We start from the raw sequence: 21533 nt of genomic DNA, 5'->3' as shown, positions 1-21533 counted from the left end.
GCAGAATGGAGAAGTTGTTCCTTCTCCATTGCCTTCATCACTGCCCCAGAGATAGCACCGCTGCAACATGGACGGGAGAGATGAGAAAGAAGTCAGTTGTGGAAACTATGGAGAACCAGACAAAAGCCTCTCCTAAATAGTGACAGGCTATTCCAGAAGAAAAGAGGAAAACAGCTTTGTATTCAATATGCAATTTACAACTGGAATAAAAAGGACCAATTCTTCAACAAATGAATTAGTCTGCTCTTATTGCCAAAGATCGCAGAAAATTGTGGAATTAGCCAAAGATGCTGTTAAGGGGAGCAAGAGGGACGGGTTCAATATAGAACAGGTAACACTTATTTAACAAATCACAGTGCAACATATTATTCATGTGTTTGTGGTGATGCTATAAACAAACCTGCTCACCAGCAGTCATATAGAAGTCTAGCACATACAATTATGTGCAGTGCATAATGACAGTAAAAGACTGTGTTTTATGTATTTACTACAATATACTTTTTGTTATTTTATAGTGTACTCCTTCTGTGTATTTTAAAGCTAACTGTAAAATAACCTCAAGGCAGGTCCTTCAAGAGGTATTCCAGATGTAGGAATTGTTGTCATAAAAGACAACAGCTCCATGCCTCTTAATGCCCAAAAAATCTTCCAGTGGGGCAGCACACGCAGATGGAGGACGCTGATATTGGTGATCTTCACTCTCTACATACATAGACATCCACTAATCTGTGTCTCTGTTGTACCTTTTTCTTTTTCAGTTTAAAGTAAAAAAATAAAAATAAAGTTTTTGAAATAGAAAGGAACCATTTGCAATAAGGATATAGAGAAAGAAAATATTTTTGTACAGTTGCAAAATGTGTTCATGTCTTAGGCTGAGTGTTACACTGAGAGTCAAAAATATTTTTGAAATTAAGTTTATTAAGTAAAAGAAAGTTACTGTTAGCTAAATTTAATTTATAATTGAAGAAAGAAATTTTTAATAAATGTAATATGGTCTAAGTGTACAGTGTTAATGAAGTCTACCATAGTGTGCAGTAATGTCCCAGGACTTCAAATTCATTCATCACCCACTCGTTGACTCACCCAGAGCATCTTCCAGTCCGGCAAACTCCATTCATGGTAAGTGCCCTGTACAGGCATACTATTTTTTGTGTTTTATATTGTATTTTCCTGTACCTTTTCTATGTTTAGATACACAAATACTATCATGTTACAATTGCCGATAGTATTCCGCACACTAACATGCATCACAGGTCAGTAGCCTAGGCCATACCATATAGCCTGGGTGTGTAGCAGGTTGTGTTATCTGGATTTGTGTAAATACACATTACAGTGTTGATGTTCACACAATGACAAAATTGTCTACTGATGCATTTTCACAATATATCTGTATTGTTAGGCAGTACGTGATTGTATGCGGAATCATAAAATACACAGCTTTTGTAACTGGCTTTTTCTTTTAGCCTAATGTGTGAAGATGCATTCATATTGTAATGTGAATCAGACTCAATCCTTTCTACTGCCAGATAATATTGTGTTGTACGGATGTACAATATTTTATTAGTTTATCCATTATTTATCCATTCATTAGTTAATGACATTTAGGTTGTTTCCACATTTCAGTAATTATGAATAATGGAATTACAAATGTTTATATACATATTTTTATGTGGACCTATGTTTTCATGTCCCACAGGTAGATACCTAGAAATGAAATTACTGGTTTGTGTGCTAACTCTGTTTGGCCTTTTAAAAACATCCCAGACTGGAAGAGCATGCTAAGAAAGGAGAGACAAGATGGCTAACTAGAAACATCAGTTGCCAGATCTTCTCAGAAAGAAGGAAAAGTTTTAGATGGAATGGGAAAATAAAATAAAATAGATGAGATATGATTCCAAAGAAATGCCAGAACCAACTATGGATTCCATGGGAGGCCAGTTGCAAAGAAGAAGGAAGAGGAGGAGGAGGAGGAGGAAGAAGAAGAAAAGGTATTAGCAGAGATGAAGTTGTGAGAGGCTAGGAGTCCAGCAAAGAGAGCAGTGGGAGTGTTTGTTTCTCCCCCACCTCACATCTCTGGTAGTTAGCAGGCTCTGGAGCTGCTGGAGAGCCTTTCTACTCTCACAAGCCCAAAGGGACTGGGAGATTCTTAGAGACAAAACATGAGGCTTCCTGCTCAGACCTGAGCCTGGATGGCAGGTGCCGTATTGCTTCTCCACCACTGTGTATCTTTGTCCTTCCCAGGGACTTCAACCCCCCTCAGTTTTCATCTCACTTGTTCCCACACAACATTTCCCAACTCTGGTCTAGACTGCAGGAGCCATGGGTCTAGTGGTCCTGGGGAAATCTCTGTGACTCGGAGCCTGGATCACAAGGTGGGCTACCTTCTGGAGAGAGGGACAGACATCATCAGAGTGCTAGTTCTCCACCATTCCGACTGTTTTCCTTCTCTCCCTCTACCCCACCTATGGTTGCCAAGAGAAACAATTGTGCTGGAGATTTCAGGAGCAGCTGCTTCCCCTTTTTTGGAGTATATACCACACCAGGGCTTCCATAGAAAGAGAGAGGTTCAATCCTTTCCTCTTAAAGACCTGCAGAGGACTAAGAGGTGCTCAGACTGTGCTACCTGCTCCCTGGCTCTCCCCATGACTCCTTGCTCAGCTACTCTATCAGAGAAGTGCATCAGATGGACTAAAGCAGTGCATAGTGGACTAAAGCAGAAGGACATCACCCCTGCTGGAGCACCCCATAGAGAAATCTGGACCAGCATGTTTCTGCCTGGTCAGGGACACAGGGACAGACTTGCAGGCCAGATCCTATACTCCAAAGACTCGATGGTGTTGCTCAGGGATATGAGATTATTGAACTATGCTCAATAGGCATAGAGTCCCTGGGCAGAACTGAGAGGAGAGTGCAGTGTAGATCTGAGCCACAGAACATTCATCAGAAGGCTGTGCTCTCATCCAGGGTGGAATTCTGCACAGGGAAGCTCCCAACCCACAGTGCCATTGCTGGGGAGCTCAGTTGGTTTGGGCTCCCGCCTACTGGCAGACACCAGAGGAAAACTGCAGGGCAGGGAAAAGAGGAGAAGAGCAAACCTATTTCTGACATCCAGGTACAAGAAGTGCAACAAACACCAGAGAGATGCCCTGTGAAGAGGCAATCACCAAGACTGGCCAAAGTCAGCACGAAGAAACTCCTGCAAGCTGTGAGGTGAAAAAAATCAAGTAAATTACAAAGAATAATCCATCAGATCACTGCAGAATTCTCAACTGAGCCCTCACAAGCCAGAAAGAGTTGAGCCATCTTCGATCTTTTTAAATAGCACAACTTCCAGCCTAGAATGCTGTGTCCTGTAAAACTATGTTTCATATATAAGGATAAATAAAATTGTTTACAGACACGCAAACACTAAGGGAATTTGTTAAGATGAGACTGCCGTACAGTAATTAGAACTACATTATATACAGATCAGCACAGTAGACACCAGTGTAAAACCACTCAAAATCTAAAGCTCTGAGCATATATAAACAACAGGACAAGAGAGTAAACAAAACCACCCAACATTATGAACATACAGCATTCTACATAGCAATCCTTTATATCAACATGAGTGGTTCATGAGCTATGAATGGTCTGAATGTCCCAGTTAAAAGACATGGGCTGGTGGAATGCATGAAAAAATAATACAAGTATCTCCTGTCTCTAGGGAACACATCTAACCCACAAGGACTCATGCAGACATCAAGCAAAGGTATGGGGGGAAAAAGCAAATAATAAAGCAGATCTAACCATTCTCACATCAGATAAAATTAACAATAAATCAATAATGGTAAAGAAGATGATCATTATATAAAGATAAAGGGAGAAATTCAACAAGAATACATGACAATCCTAAATATCTATGCAACTAACACAGGACCACCCAGACTCTTTAAGCAAATTCCACTACATTAAAGCAAAGAGATAAAGGACAGTATCATAATTCCTGGGGATTTCAAAACCCTACTTAAAGAGAGCTGGACAGATAATCCGAGCAGAAAAGAAATAAAGAATCTCTGGACTTAAACAGGACTCCAGAACTAATGGAACTAACAAACATTTACACAGAACATTTTAGCACACAATTACAAGATACATAGAACATTCTCCAAGATTGAGTATATCTTAGGCCACAAAAAATGTCTCAACAAATTTTTAAAAAATAGAAATCATACCATGTATTCTCTCAGACCACAGTGGAATAAAATTAGAAATACCTTTCAAGAAAAACATTTAATTCTACATAAAGTCAGAAATTTAATAAACTGTCAGCTCTCTTAAGTAGGGTGTTGAAGTCATTTTATCAAGAAGATAGCTGCAGTCAAATGTTTACTGTAGCAAATTCACAATTGCAAAGATATGCAATCGACCTAAGGGTCCATCAATCCATGAGATAGGATGTGGTATATGTAGAGTACTACCCAGCTATAAAAAGATTAAATTAATGCTTTTTGCAACAACTGTCTGGATCCTTTGCTCCTATTTTAATTTTGTGGTGGTTTTTTCTTTACTTTTTCAATGTTGTCCTTTAAACTATAAAACATTTTTAATTGTTATCTCATTTATCTGATAGTTGTCATATTCAAGAGACTGTTGTCTAATCCAAAGTCATTAATATTTACATATTTTTAAGAGTTAATAAGTTTAGCTCTTTTATTTAGACCTTTGATTAACTTTGAATTAATTTTTATATATTGTATGCAATTTCATTCTTTTGCATGTAGATATTACATTGTCTATGGACCATTCATTAAAAATACTATTCCTTTCCCTAGTAAATTAATTAATTATCTTGGCATCAACTAGATTTTTTCATTGGTACATAATATTTTACATATTTATTGGGTGTACATGATGTTTTGTTACCTGCCTATAAAGTGTAGTAACAAATCAGGGTATTTGAGGTATTGATCATTGACTATTTATCATTTGTATATGTTGGGAACCCTTCTTTCAGTTTCTTTGAAACCTACATAGAATTCTATTAATGTCATTCATTAACTGTGGAACAATAAAACTTACATCTTTTATCTAACTGTATTAACCTACCTCTGTTCATCCACCCTCCCACCCTCCAACCCTTTCCAGCCTCTAGTATATATCATTCCATTTTCTATCATTATGAGAATGACATTTTTAGCTCTTAAATGTGTAACATGTGATATCTGTGCTTGACTTATGTCACTTAACGTAATGACCTACAGTCCCATCTATGTCACTGCAAATGACATGATTTCATTCTTTTTAAGGCTTAATTGTATTCCGTTGGAATCACATATGGAGATTTCTCAAAAAACTAAAAATAGAACTACCAAAAAAATAACTATATCAAAGAGATACCTGAACTCACATGTTGATTGCAGCACTATTCATAATAACGAAGATATGGAATCAAACGTAAGTGCCCATAAATAGACGAATGGATAAAGAAAATGTAACATCGTCTGGATTTTAATGTGACTTCGCTGCCAAACATTTTTTTTTTTTCCTATAGTATTCTTTTGGCCTTGCGTCCACACTATTTCTCAATGTAAAATTTGGCACCAAGGCTTTTTGGGATAAATTTCTGTCTTACCTGGTGGACCTGAAAACTTTAGCTACTAGCCTTTCCCCTCAACTCCTCTAACACTGTCCTCAGATATCATCACAGCTTTGTGACAGTGCAACCTCTGAGTTAGAGTTGGGTTCCCTCAGAGTTCAGCCCACACCTAATGATCAACAACCCAATTTTTTTTTTTTTTTTTTTTTTTTTTGGCCGGGGCTAGGTTTGAACCCGCCACCTCCGGCATATGGGACTGACGCCCTACTCCTTGAGCCACAGGTGCCGCCCAACAACCCAATTTTTTCAAAAGTTCTTTCTATAAAAATTATTCTTATATGTACAATTGATTCTTGAACAACACAAGTTTGAGCTGTGTGGGTCCAATTATGTGCATATGTGGCTTTTTAAAAAAATATGTTAGAAAAAATTTTGGAGATCTGTGACAATTTTAAAAAGCTCACAGATGAACTGCACAGCCCAGAAATACAGAAAAAAATGAATGAAGGTTTATCTATATCATACATTCATAAACGGCAGATACACATTACTCTATTTTACCGTTTATTATCATCATAGACCCACAAATACATTATCAAAAATTAAAATTTATCAAAACATATGCACACAAAAGTAGATCTTACATGGTGCCACTCACAGCTGAGAAAAATGTAAACAAATGTAAAGATGCAGAATTAAATCATAACTGCATAAAATTAACTGTAGTACATACTTTATTACTGTAATAATTTTTTAGCCACTTCCTGTTGCTACTGTAGGGAGCTCAAGTGTTGCGAGTAACCACTTAAGACACTATGTGATGCTAATGGTCGCGGAGGGAGCAGCTTGTCTCTCCAGTAAACCATGCATCACAGAGAAAACTGATCACTCGCGGTTCCTGCATACTTCTTATCATGTTTAATGCCATATTATAAACACTAAGGGATCCATATGAAATGCCTCTGGTAATGCTGACAGGGCTCCCAAGGAGCAGAGAAAAGCTGTGTATTACAAGAAAAAGTTGAATTGCTTGATATGTATCATGTATTGAGGTGATTTTCTTAAGAACATTTCCTTTTCTGTAGTTTAGCACAAGAGTACAATATATAATACGTATACCATAAAAATATGTGTGAATTAGCTGCGTATGTGATCTGGAAAGCTTCTAGTTAACACTAAGCTATTACCATTTAAGTTCTGGGGAAACTGAAAGTTATTCATGGATTTTCAACTGCACACGGGGTTGGCATCTCAACCCCGGCCTTGTTCAAGGATCACATGTTTATCTCTATCCCCGGCACTTCTCTCAGGCTCTAAATCTAAATTTCTAATGCCCCGATGGCATCTCCACATAGATGTTCCATGACTACTGCAAAGTCAAATATACAAAAACATCGTGTTATCCATAAAACTTGTTTCAACTCCACCGCTGCGTTTTCCTAGGGGAATTGTCATCCTCATAATCAAAGGGTCTGAAGCTTTAAAGTCCCTTCTGACATTGTTTGCTACCTTGCTCCGGGGGTAAATAATTTTTTTGCTTGTTTGATCGGTTGACAAATCAGAAATACCTTCCTGGAGATTTGAATCTTAAGCAAAGACTGAATTACTTTGCTAGCTCTGTGATAACAAAGCATCACAAACTGGGTGCCTTAAACAACAGAAAATCACAATTGGGAAGGCAAGGTGATGACACAGTTAGCTCCTTCCAAGGGCTGTCAGAGTGAGACTAGTTCATTCCTGTCTGGTGCATCACCCAGATCTCTACTTTCATCTTCCTATTTTTCACATGGCCGTGTGTGTGTGCAAATTTCCCCTGTATGTAAGAACATTGGCAATATCGGATTAGGGCCCACCCAAATCTAACATGACCTTACCTTAACTAATCTACAATGGCTTTGTTTATAGATAAAGTCACATTGTGAGGTTTGGGGAGTTAGAACTTCAGCATGTGAAGTTTGAAGGACACAATTCAACCCACAGCAAATACACAGAAGTCAAAAGGAGCTTAGAGAACCCTAGTAGACAATCTCTACTGTCCTGGTGTTGAAATCTCCAGGCTAAACCTTAATTGATTACTATCCTTTTTAGAAGCTCATGAATTTCATAGGTCATGGTTCCCAGCAAACAAAATTTGAGACTGAGATCTGCATGTGAAAAGTTTATTGAGAAATTGTAAAGACTTCCCATGTACAGATATTTAAAGAACTCACAGACTCCACAGAGCACACTTATGTAAGACTTTTATTTAAAGGCAAAAGATACAGTGCCATAAAAGAAAACAAATGCAGGCAAGCATCAGGGTCAGAAAGATATCCAGACGCTAGCTCCCAAGGGCCCTTATATGCACAAGGACTATACTTCATATCTGGATCAAACCAACATCTGTGTGAGAAAGTTTGCCTTTGGGAGAGCTCAAAGCAGAAGCTCCAATAAAATTTTTATGCCTCTCTGGTCATGCTGTCAAACCATGCTGTTTAACCATGCTGTTTAACCAGTTAAAACATTTGGAAACCATCAGTGTAAAAAGGAAAAAGAAAAACAAAACTATACTTGGGGGTTGGCAGGGAAGTTTTGGACTTTTAACAGAATGTGATAAATCCTACTGCCCTAGTTCTTGGCTGAGAGTCAAAATCAGGCATCCAAGTGTCACTACAAGCAAAGACAGAGTTTTTCCAGTAAAACTGCACGTCAACTCCATCCTCTACAAGATTGTTCTTGGGATCTAAACCCATAAGGGAAATGAAGTGGATTCGGAAATGAAGCAGATTAGAAAGAGGAGAGGTTGGGATATAAGGCAGTTGCAACAGAGTCTTCATCCAATGCTAGGGAGAACTCTGGGGCTAACATGACCCCCTAGAGATGTCCCAAATTAAGGCAAGGAGAAAATATATATTTCCTCTATCAGGCCGTCATGTGATGGGAATTGAACATGCCTAAAGAAAATGGCCTTAATCAAGGATATGGCCCTCACAAGCAGCTCTCTTTAAGCAAGTTCAATTTCTACAGTCAATTGAGAGGTGAGAGCTGTGAGCTTCCAAAGCACCCTATAACAGAGAATGAGGGCCTCAGTACTCAGGAAAGTCAAGGGCTAGAGAATTATAGACAGACAGCTCTTTCATTTCTGTTCTAAATACTACTCCAATGTCCCTCCAAAGTCTCCTTTCTCACTTAAATTTTTACAATTGATTTATGTTGCTTACCTTGAGTGAAATGTAAATCATGCAACGCCTACATAAAATCAGTTCCCAACTTTTTTCAGTCTCTTCATTTTAGTTCTCTTCAGTGACATAATTGTCACAAATCCTGCTTCCAATCTTTTGCAATCCACTCTACCACAAACGAGTCTATATTTATTTTTATACCCTGACTAATATCTACCACACCATTGTGAACATAGACGGTCCTTAGTAACATCTGGCCCTCTGGTGAGCAGAATGATGGTCCTCTCAAGCCTACATAGACCATGAATGGAGCAGGAGAGCAATTACCTAAAAATTAGGGGGAAGAATTAAGGAAACAACTGCCTGAAGGTTCTCGCTCCAGAAATGTGGATAGTTACAAAGATCCAGAAGCATGGGAGCATGTGCCAACATTCAGAAATTGGTTAGCCATATAGGTCCCTGATGAGACCAGTAAAACTGCACATCAGTAAATTATGACCAGTAAATTGCCCATAGGTTTATGGAGACCTGTGCACAGTACTCCAAGTCTCAGGCAGGTGAGCAGTCAAGCAGCAAGCAGCACTTGTGTTCAGTGGAGAAAGGCCTCAGCCCCTGAGTTTGTATTTGAACAGAACAGTCTAGTGCAAGGGCAGAAGACTATTACATTTATAGAAGTATGTCAGGCTCTCAGGTGGGAGTTTAGGGCAGACTTGTAACCCTAAATATCAAACCCTTAGTGGATTAAGCCAGCATGGTATAGATGGAAAAAACTGTGGCTCGGCAGCAACATACAAATATAGTCACCGAAGGGGAAAGGACAGGTTCTGGATAGTGGCAATGGGGAAGATGGAGGAACCATACAAAACTGTAGGTAAAACTCTAGAATTTGCCCATAATGGTCCTGGTTTTGCTTGTTATTCCAGAGTCCATTCCATTTAGCCTTTTCCTTGGACAAAATGTTCAAGTTTGGATGATATATTGTAGTCATCTTTCTGGCCACTTCCCATTCTCCAGACTGGGAAGTCCAGGTAATAGGGAGGCTTACCTTTGCCTGCCTCTGCCACAGCCAGCTTAGGAGCTACGGTTGAGACACATGAGAACAGAGGGAAGGCAGAACCAGCAGAGGGAGGTGCCTACACTCGCTGAAGGATGCAAAAAAGGAAAATGGTCAAAGACCACCTACCTCGGCAAGAAGCAAAGACACTCAGATATCCCAACCCAGCTTTCTTTCAGTGTGAGTGTGTAGGCTTCTTTTTTTTTTTTTTCTTTTAACAATACCAATATTAATGCCTTGGTTAATTATACAATCCTTCTCCACAGATCTGCAATTTCTTTCTACTGTTGAACTATTTTTTTTTTTTTTTCTCATTGGTGATTGACTCTGCTGTTTCACAAATCAATCGGTGGGATTTGGCTTGGATTACTTTAATTAAAACAACTGCTAACATGATGCAAAAAAAAAAAAAAAAAAAAGTTGCAGGTGGCGCCTATGGTTCAAAGGGGTAGGGCACGGGCCCCATATGCCAGAGGTGGTGGATTCAAACCTAGCCCCGGCCAAAAACTGCAAAAAAAAAAGTTGCATAGTCAGTTAATAGAATGGAAATGATGGTGTGATTGTGGTGAGGAGACATGTGGTCACATGCGGCTAAATCTCCACCAAAGTGAAACTACATAAATCCTGTAAAAGTATGCATTTTACTAATTTGCTTTAATTCAAGTGAATCCTATGGCTTAAATTTAATGTTCCCACTCCTGGGAAGACAAATTCTTTAGAGACTGAATATCTTAAATCCTTAGGCCAAGATAGCGCCTTTAATTGAAAAATAATCGTATTCTTTCTTCTTTTGTGAAGGGGTAAAAAAATTAAAATCATTGCATTTTTTCCCTTTCCAGTCCTAAGAGAGGTTTCCCCATTCATGACATAATTGAAAGTTTTCAAACTTAAAACATCTCTAAAGCAGCAACAAATCAGGGCTAAATAGAATCCCTCTTTATGCTTTTTGGAGAACAGGTTCCGTGAAGCTCTCAGAGGGCTCAAAGTAGGACAGTGTAGTAAGAAATGAGGCTAGAAATAAGGGCAGGGAACCAACGGGGAAAAGAGGCTTAGCAAATAATTGCCTAAGAAAACACTCACCAAAAGTTGGAATCCTTAAAACCAGAGTAACCACCAACTTAGAATTTATTTCAGTTGATATATAAACAAATGGCTAAAAAGTTATAAATTCTCTAAACTATTGTTTCCTGTATTCAATTAGTTTCAAGGCAGTGTGGTGTAGTGGTTAAGAGTGCAAACTTGAAATCAGTCTACCTGGACCCACCTCTTACCTCAATCTCTTACAATGTATCTTACTCCACCTACATGAGATAACCTTTAATTTTGACTTTTATCAGCAGGAAAATGGGGCTGGCTATAATAGTATGTCACAGAGTTATGGGAATGTATCTAACTATTGTAGGCTCTAAAAATACTTAAAATTATTTTCTCTAAGCCTTTTTTCACACCGCCAGCCAAAGACAGAAGAAATTTTAATGACTTCTCATCTGGGATATTTAAGGTTTCCCACTGACTGAGGTGGTTTTGTTCATTCACGTTTCTCTGTATAATCACCTCTGGAACTCCTTTTTAGCTGTCTCTTGTTCAAATAATTGTTGACTTTTACACATGTGGGGACATTTATCCTTCTAGTTTGGACAACAAATTTGTTCTAGAAAACTGGTGCTTCTTTTCTAACATGGTGTTAGGATCCAAAGCATATTCTTCATGCTGAGGCCGAGTCACATACCACTTAGCTTGTAATAAATAAAATAATCAAAGCCATCTGTGAAATACATTGTATTAATAGATAAAATGACCAAAGAAGGCATTTTGTTATTGCTGTAATGTCTAAATTTTAGAACAGTGCCTCAAACAATTTTAACCCTTGTGGACTTTTGATTGGTGTAAATATATTAAAATTTCCACAATTATTACTTGGAATGATGAAACACATTGAGTAACAGGGCCACATTAGGAGTAAATCAAAGGTCTTATTCTAAGTAACCTTTTCCTTACCCACATAGGTGCAGTTGTACACAAAGATATCAGTTGTATATTTGTTCAAAAGGACACAATGACTTTACCAAAGGAAAGCATGTTTAGAAGCTTCCTTCACTATCCTAAGTTTGTTTCCTCATGGTAATAAAATAGGTATAAATTTGCTTATAATTGGTGGTTGTAATGAAGATTAAATAAAATAATGCACTTATAGTATTTGTAGCACACAGACCGACATGTGGCAAGTACTGGAGAAATGATAAATATAATATTAGAATCATTAGCCCTATTAGTATGTCAAAGTATACTTTAACATTCTATAAAAAATTCATAAAATGAGTAATCCTATAAGTCAGGGAGTTAGGAAAATAAATTGTACATGTGAGTTATTGCTTCAATATCAGTGTATCTTACTCTGGGATTCTAAAAAATTCTTTGTCCCTTGCCAACATTTTTGTTTCCTTTTTAATCATCTTTCATATTCTATTCTAGTTTAGCAAAATTCAAAGCTGAGAAATAAAAACACATCCTAACAAGACTAGGAGATTAGAAAGGAAGTTTAAAACCAAATATATTCTTTAATCTCTGAGGAATGAATAGGACGTGCCATTTTCTCTCCTAACTTGAATAACAATTTCTTTTGAAGTAGCTTAAAACATATAGCTACAAGTATTATAATTCACAATATGCAGTGGTGTTCCAAATATATGGGGAAAATGGGAAATTGTAACTAAATGTACCTTTATATACAAAATACTCATTATAAAATTTTATAAAATATTTGCAAAATATTGTCTACATGTTGGCCACCTCTTTGTAAAATTTTCTAATAAATATTTTGTAAATAAAGGCACATTTAGCTACAATTTCCCATTTTCTTTATGTATGGCAACTTCAAGGGTGACTTTTGGGACATCCCATATATGTTCAATAAGAAAATGCCAACAAGCAATGAAAAACATATGAAAAAATTACTTGTGGAAATTATCTACTTCAGCCAGAACAGAAGAACTGGTACAAAATGAGATCTGTCATCAAAAACAACTATGAAACAGGGAAAAATAGATAAAGCAACTCTTTTAAGCACTGTACAGTCGGCAGCATAAGAGAACAATGTCTGGAAGAAGGGAAAGTCACAACGTGAATCACATGTTTTTTCTAGCTTCTGCATGGAGGTAATGTCCCAGTTTTCCAGCATGAAGAGCTTGGCAGGGTTCCTGAGATGAGATGGCAGAGATACAAGTCTGAGGCTGCAAAAGGTACTAAAGTCTGTGGGGCCAGGAACTGAAGAGGTGGGGGCAAGGGGCTTTGGTGTAGGGGAAGCCAGGAGCTCACTTAGGGGTTCTCTGTGAGTCTTTGGCTGAGGCCTGGTTCGAGCATGCTCAGAACCAGACTACACAAGGCTTACCATAGAGTGAATGCTATGGGTCTCGGAGACAAGCAAATTCTCAAGATGAAACAGTACCCACAAAGAGGCATTTCATCCCAATTCCAACACAGGCATCTAGTTGAAAACCAGAAAGGCCACACTGAAGGAGTGACAATCACACCTAGAATACGAACTATTCTACACATAGTCTAACAAAGTCTAAATAACAAAGCCTCAGCTTCTTTCAAGAATTTCGGGGGGCATTTGGGATCTGCTGATTTAGAGGTTTGAAAAAAACTTTGGCATTTTTACAGAACTGACCTTACAAAGCATAAAACCAAACCAGCACATATTCACTGTGATCAGTCAGTTATTAGGCTACATGCAAGAACAACAGTCAGTATTCTTCAGAGGTAGATAGCAGAATCCAGAATCACTGCAATGTATTCCCTAATATCCAGCACATAACACAAATCAGTATACATGCAAAACAATGGGAAAATGTAGTCCATAGTCAAGAAATAAAAAAAGTCAATAACTGACCCTGAAAAGGTTCAGATGTTGGATTGAGAAAACTATAATTTAAGAAAACTGTTATAAGTAATTTTAAATATAAGTGAATGGATGGGTAATATCAGCAGTAAAATGGAAAATAAAGAACCAAACTGTAACTGAAACTGAAAAGTACAATAAACAAAAGTTAAAAATTACCAATGGGCTAACAAAATATTAGAGATAACATAAAGCAGGTTTGGTAAAGTTGAAGGTGGATCAAAATAAATTATGAATTTGAAAACCAGTCAAATAATGTTATATTCAAAACTTGGAAGCTACAGTAAAAGCTATCCATGCAGAAAAGTGATAGCATGTATATATAAATGTATATATAAACAAAGAAACATTAAAAATTGGTAAGAAGGCACTTGATGAATTTATATACATAAGGTCAAAATAAACCTACATAGGGGAGGGGATAATATATTTCAGAAAAGAAATAATCAAAATAGAAAATAAATGCCCAGGGAGGATTAAAAAAGCCAAAATCTGGCTCTTCAAAAAAATTGAAAGGTGTATTAATGTCTTTCATTACTTAATTTTCTGCATATGGCTAAAAGTTTTATATATGTGAAAGTATATATGAATATTTAAATAATGAATATATATTACATGGGATATATATAAAATACAGTTGTATTCTGTGATACAGAAAATATTATGAATAGATATTCATATTATTTGACTAATAATGATTAATGACAGTCATATCTTAATTTTGAATTATTCTCTTCACAAGAGACTCTTTGTTCCATTTAATATATTATAATTTCAATGTAATATCAACATGTTTTGTTTTTAATTATGCTTGCCTTGTAGGGTTGCCTATTGTGTTATTTTAATTTCTGTGTATTATGTTTTAGAATTTCTCAAGAACAACATGTAATTTAATTTAATTTAAAAAATCTAGTCTTAGAATCCATTTGGTAAATCATGTCCAATTTCATTTGTAACTTAAAGTAACATACCTTTGCTTATGTTAATCTGTTATATCTTCAATTTGTAAAACTACGTGCTGCTTCCAATTTGTCTCATTTTATGTGAGGGTTCTTTTCCTTTTTTTTTTTTTTTTTATTTTCTCCATTGCTTTAGAGGATGTGCCCTAATTTTAATGTTTCTAAAAGATATAAAAGTTCTCAAGAGCATTTTAAAATGTATTTATTTGATTGTCATCATAAAAATATGTTTGAGTCTTCTTTAACAAGGAAAAATTTACTCTCTTCCCAATAACCCCCCTCACATACACAGCACTCAAGTTTTGATGATTTTACTAGTATTTCTGGTACTAATTATAGGTATTATGTATTTCAAGTAACAAGTTTTCATTAAAGAGTAATTACTGTATTGCATTTGCTTTTAAATCTAGGTTTATAATCTAATCATTCACATCTTTAATTGCTTCTAGTACTTACTGCCATTTTCAACTTCCAGTCAATGCCATTCATTGCTGTGTTCCTTGGTAGAAAGTCATTTCACCATTTGAAGCTAATATCTCTTTATGTCTGGATTAACAAAGCTCAAAATGGGAGGCCAAGAAGCAAAAATATTTCAAGTGTGTTTTAAGAGTTTAATAAGGAGAGACTTCACTTCCACCTTGATTACTGGATTCTCATACTAAGCTTGGAGAGCAACAGACAATTGGTGTTTGTTTCTGAATATGTGCTATATTCTGTAAGGTCAATTTCTCACAATGTCAAGTTGCTATTACCCTAATAATGCTGTAACTTGATGTTTGGGAGACGTTTTCACTACATCATTTGGCCAATTGTTTTTGAGTGTAGAGTTTATAGTAATATTGGTGAATTCCACATACACGAGTCATTGCCACACGTATTTTGCTATACAATGAGTACTTTAGCCAACATTAAACTTGTTTGTACAATAGTATTGAGTAAGGGAGTCATAAACCCACGGATAATAGTGCTTGTAGAAACTTTGTGGGGGAAAATATCTGTATCCAAAATAAGACTATTATAATGAGGACAAATCTTCTGCCTTAGCTAATGTAGAAAGGGTGTTATGTAATCAACCTGCAACCAGATGCCTGATTCATCTCCCTTTGAAGGATCGAGATGGCTTTCTGTGAAGGCCAGATCCTGGCCAAAATTTTATGGGTGTCTGATATTTCACTCCCTTCCACTGACAATTGGAAAGGTTCTATCTTGCAGACCTCTTCGGGGTTACTGACCTCCCACACCAGGCTTGGTATGCAGCCAATGCTGTTTTCTGGAGGGATTTTCAGTCAAGGACTCAGGCTCCCCTGGCTCATATACATATTGGCATTTCTGACTCATGGGCCACCGTTCAGAGGTCTCCAGAGTGGTGTGTCGATGTCTTAACTGAGGCACTTTTTGTACTGAATTCAAGGTAAAAAATACAACAAAAAAAGAAAAAATATACAACAAACCAATCACATTCTAATATGATACCAAGTATTATATTGGAGTTCAGCCAGAAACATGGAAACCACACTAGTTATTTTAACTGAAGGAATTGAATAAGAAAAGCATTTAGGCACTGGAGGACAAAGTAAGCAACCAAGAATACTGCGGCAACCTGAGTTAGGAACTGCATGGGTGTCTGCAACCAAAGAAAGATGTTGGTGCATTCTGAACCTGTAAACCAGGACCCTGACCTCTGAGGAGATGGCATTCCTGATTGCTGCCAATGCTCCATTTGCTCCGAAGAGAGGTCTCACCAAACTTGGGATTCCAACATTGAAGGATCTCCAGTTAACACAAGGCTGATCTGGGAGTATGAACAAAAACTGGAAACTGGAACCAATTGCATTTTCTGAGGTGAAGAAATTTTGTGAGACATACTGATGGGAACAAATGCAAAGCAGCAGCAAGTCCTTTCTCCGTGTGTTCTCTGGGTTTCTCTCTAGCACCTCCTACTGGTGCCATCAACCTGAGAGCCACCTGGCAAAGAAGTTGACAAGAGTCCCAGTTCCAGAATCACACAGCAAATTATAGAAAGTTAGATTTAGAGCTGAGAGAATTGGCACAATACGTCTTCACAATTTGGGGAATTTTAATTTTGATTCTCCTGATCAATGGGATGGATCTTCATGTAATTTCAATACCATATTTTTGTACTTTCTTGCATACTTAAAATCTGAGAATATTATTCTCTTACATTTGCTAATAAATAACACTATTTACAGAAATCGTGGGTTATGTTTTTCATACTCAAAATTTGTTATATATTATTTTGTAATATTCCGAAATTTAATGTTGCAGAAGAGAGGCTGATGCTATGTTGTTTTGTTTCTTTGCAGAAAATCTGTTTTCCTTTTGAATTATTTTCATTCATAATGAACCAAAATTAATTAAGGTATGTGTAAGGGTCGTTTAATTCACTTGGTTTGGAATTCACCCTCTTTCAATCTGTAGCATGGTCTGTCTTTGGCTTGGAGATTTATTCTCATATATATTAATGATCGGTGCATCATTTCATTTGTTCTTGTTTCTGCCTCTGACGTAGAATTATAAATATATTGGCTTTCCATCCCTGCTCTTAGATATGTGTTATTTTATTTTTTATTATTTTATGTATTTTTCCTTTTCCTTTTGGGGCTGGGAGAACTGTTCAAATAAATCCTTTATATCACAGATGCAATGTTCTGTAATCTCACTTTTGCTTGGTAATCTATTGCATTTCTTGCAAGTCTCCCTTATTTCATTTTATCTTTCCCTTCCATCCTGTTGCCTTTTAATATTATTCATTTTTTAATGAATTCCATCTCCTATTTATAAATGTCATGATTCCTTGTAAATCTATTGCAGATGCTGACCATTTCTCTGAAATTTTCTTCTGGACCATGTATTAGATAATTTTCACAGATATTTTCTGCTTATAAGCCTTACAAATGCCATTCTCATTACCTCTTTCCTCAGTTCTTGGCCTTGGTATTGGGATTATTTTCTTTTAAAATATCTCCCCAAATGGTGTATTATATTCATATTAAATACTTCTCGTCAGATATCATGTGGGGGAGGGTTGTGTCTTGTTTTCTTCTATGACAAATATCTTCTCTAATCCACATCTCAAAGGCAAAATTTTGTACTCAGTTCCCAAAATGATTCTCAGTTGCAAAAAAAATGTTTTCAGTTGTCTTCTGAGATGAAATCCTTTAGCATCCCTCCTTTCTGTCATCCTTAATATAAGGGTGTACATGAACACTTACAGGGGTCCTCAAACTTTTTAAACAGGGGGCCAGTTCACTGTCACTCAGACGGTTGGAGGGCCAGACTATAGCTTAAAAAAAAAAAAACAACTATGAACAAATTCCTATGCACACTGCACATATCTGATTTTGAAGTAAAAAAACAAAACGAGAACAAATATTATCACACTGCCTCACGTGGCCAGCGGGCTATAGTTTGAGGACCCTGACTCAGAGTTATTCGTGTTTCTTCTGTCTTGTTCCCAGGTTTACCTATGGTGAGGATCGCACCTGTCATCCCGTGTGCTACCGGCAGCCCTTCTCCTGTTCCTACCTCCCTGCACACCTGTCCAGGTGCTATCATGGATTTGTACTCTCTCTCCTCTCTCTCTTTGTAAGATGTTCTGTCAGAGTAGATACAAATTCTGGATGCCACATATATGAGCAAGGAACTTTCCCAATTACCTAGTAATATATGCCCTGAAATTTTGACCCTGGATGTAGAGTTATCTTTTATTTTTTAAAAAAATAGCTTCATAATATGAAACCAAGGATATCGGCTTGGTAATGATTGTGTTTTTCTCAGTCCAAAGTTGTGTATATTTGAGCCACCATTCCCTAGAAATCAAAGTTTGATGCAAAAATTATTCCGTCTGCTTGAGCCCAGGACAGCAAGAGCGAGGGATGAGGACCGTGGAGTAGGGAAGGATGTGAAGCAGCGAAAAGTGCTGCACTGTCACCACGTCAACTGCTGCTTCGCCACCGCATTCCCCTATAGCAGCAGTTCTCAACCTGTGGGTCGTGACCCCTTTGTAACAATGAAAATCCATCGCGGCGTTAGGAAGGCTGAGAACCACTGCTCTAGAGGTTCCTCTCCGTTAAGGACGTCGCAAGGCTCAGGAGAACGGTGAGGAGAAGCATCCTTGGAGCGGTCCACGAGACAGAGGGAAAAGGGCCTTTCTGCCTTGCCTTTTCCTGTCTCTTCCTTCCCAGTGAATAAAGTTTACTCAAGGGTGAGTTTAACCTATCACACTTGCAGGTTGCATCATCTGCATCCTTCAGTAGCTGTTTAGAATGCCAGATCCTAGGACCTAAAATGCCTGTTTTATTTAGGTCCAAGAGTGACAAGGGAAGCCAAGAGTCTGGGTGTGGAAGACTTAGCTAGCCTAGTTGCACAGAAGTGGCTGAAAGCAAGGGTCTGACACTCAGGGTCAACAACTTGCTGGCTGCTCAAAGTGAAATTAAAGCACTCCAGAAAAAGCAAGGCTGAGGTAATCTGGGGAAATTAGTTTGCTTGGTACAATGTACCTTAAAATTAGTTATGAATTTCTCTGGATTGATTCTTGCATTAGTGCACCTTTATTATCAGTATCATTATTACCTTTTAGCAACTGAGTCCATGTTTTCACAGTGGGAGATTTTTACTGGGAGTTTAGTGGGAAGCTGACAGTGAATGCTGATGGCCAAATGTGATGGCAACTTGTAAGATGGTGTGAATACTTAAAAGTAAGTTTTATCTCTCTACCTACTTTCATATGTAACATAATTATCAGTATGTAGATTTGTAAAATTATTTTAGCTGATTTATTTTTAATGAATGGTGAACTCTAATTTATGAGTTGACATTGTTTAATTCCTTGTTCAAATTAAAAATAATTCATTCTATGCTGGAATGTCTAATATCTGACATGTCCCATTTTCGGTTTATATTTTCTTTCAAAGGAATTGGGTGATTTTGTTGGAATACAGAAAACTAATAAGAGGTATCAAGCTAAACTATAAAATTATATTGTAGTTCTGGCTGCTTTCTTGAAAAAAAACCAATGACAAATTTTCACATTCCTATATCACCTGTGATTGTAGAAATCATGATTTAGAATTCAAAAAACTAGCTGAATTAAACTATCTCCTCTATTAAAATATTTTACTGTGCAATGGTAATAAGTTACTATTATGTGGTGAAGTATCAGTCCAAAAATTATATAATTTTCTCTCTTCACTGATTGTATGTCATCTTACACCCAAAAAAGCAGTGAAATTAATCTGCCAAGAACAGGAAAATGGTCCTGAGTTACTTTTTTAGTGGTTAGAAACTAAATTTTACAAATTAAGTTTTATACTATGATCACATCTACAATCATTTGAAGCAAGGATGTATGATCTAAAGAAATCATAGATTTCTTTGTTCAGTATTCCAATAAAACAAAATAAACCTAGCTATATGCACTCTGTCCTGAGACATAAAAATGGACCAGTTCTTCTCTGGATTTAAGGCAGTAAAAGTAATGTATTTCTTTAAAAACACATAAAATAAGAATGAACTTTTTCTTAATCTTGTTTTCCTTTAGGTAGTTAGAGGGTAAAAAAAGGAATGAATATAAAGGATGGAAGGAGAGTAGAGAGAAATTATGGCCAAGGGGAAGAGGAAAGTGATAAGTGAAAGGAAAAATAATCGAGAAAGGTGAATGTATCTGTCAGGTGTTGGAAATCAGTATTAAAAATTTAAAACGCCCAAACCAGAACATCATTACCACCTTCAAACAAAGAGAAGCACTTTACTGCCTTGTTGTTAACTTTTTACAAGTCAGATATTCAAAAAGCATTTCTCCCAAATATTCACATTTTAATGATCAAGTTAAATAACCTATACATACTAAGTTCCTGGACAACTATGTTTTTCATTATAAACAAAATCATTTTTGTAACGAAGTTGTTTATACCTAAGCTTTATAGTACCTTCCCGAGCAAAGTTCTAGTGTGTGAAACAGAGACCACATGAAGAAATGGTTCTGTACATTTCCTCTCAGAATTTGACTGTACAGTGTGACCTTAGGTGAAAGCTGGCATTCTATACAGAAATTTTGAGATCTCAATTAAATTAAAATATTTCTGAACAAATTGAAAGCAGTGACCTGTCTCCAGTCTAACAGATACATAAATATATGTGTGTTCTAGTTTTATACACACACACACACACACACACACACACACTAGGGGTATCTATCTATCTATCTATAAATATATATATGTAAAATAGATATGGATGAAATGCAGAGCAGATATGGTCAGCTGGCCAAGGGTAGAAGGTGGAAGAAGGCAGAAAAAGGATCTAAATTTTGTTAGAATAGCTTCATTGAAAAGCAAGGCCTGAGTGAAGAAATAAACCACTCTCATTTTGTAAAGAAGAATTTTAATAGATAAGATAAAAATAATCATTTCTTTTCTTAAATTTGGATTTTTCTTTAGAATGTGCTGTCGCTGCACTTCATCCCCACACTTGAGCAGTCATACATTTCTTCACGGAGCCATATTTGCCTTCCAGCCTCAGCCTGTAAGGAATCTTTCAGGACAACTCCCATGAAACGTGTATATTCCTACAAAGAAAACAATTTTAACCAAATGACTTGTTTCACTTGCTAAAAAAAACTAACGGGTTTTTCAATTTTTTTTTTTTTTTTAATATTTCTGGTAGTACAGCTCGGCGCCTGTGGCTCAAGTGGCTAAGGCACCAGCCACATACACCTGAGCTGGCGGGTTCGAATCCAGCCCAGGCCTGCCAAACAACCATGATGGCTGCAACCAAAAAATAGCCAGGCCTTGTGGCGGGGGGCCTGTAGTCCCAGCTACTTGGGAGGCAGAGGCAGGAGAATCGCTTGAGCCCAGGAGCT

General features: G+C 37.1%; 1 protein-coding gene across 3 annotated transcripts in view; it reads right to left on the bottom strand.

Annotated features, from left to right (window-relative positions):
- Positions 1-21533, bottom strand: part of MDFIC (MyoD family inhibitor domain containing) — a 266306-nt gene that overhangs the window by 79864 nt on the left and 164909 nt on the right. The window lies entirely within an intron of this gene.

The sequence above is a fragment of the Nycticebus coucang genome, chromosome 11, assembly GCF_027406575.1.
Source record: "Nycticebus coucang isolate mNycCou1 chromosome 11, mNycCou1.pri, whole genome shotgun sequence".
Lineage (NCBI taxonomy): Eukaryota > Metazoa > Chordata > Mammalia > Primates > Lorisidae > Nycticebus > Nycticebus coucang.
The sequence above is the reverse complement of the archived record's forward strand: the minus strand, read 5'-3'. Positions and strand labels throughout refer to the sequence as shown.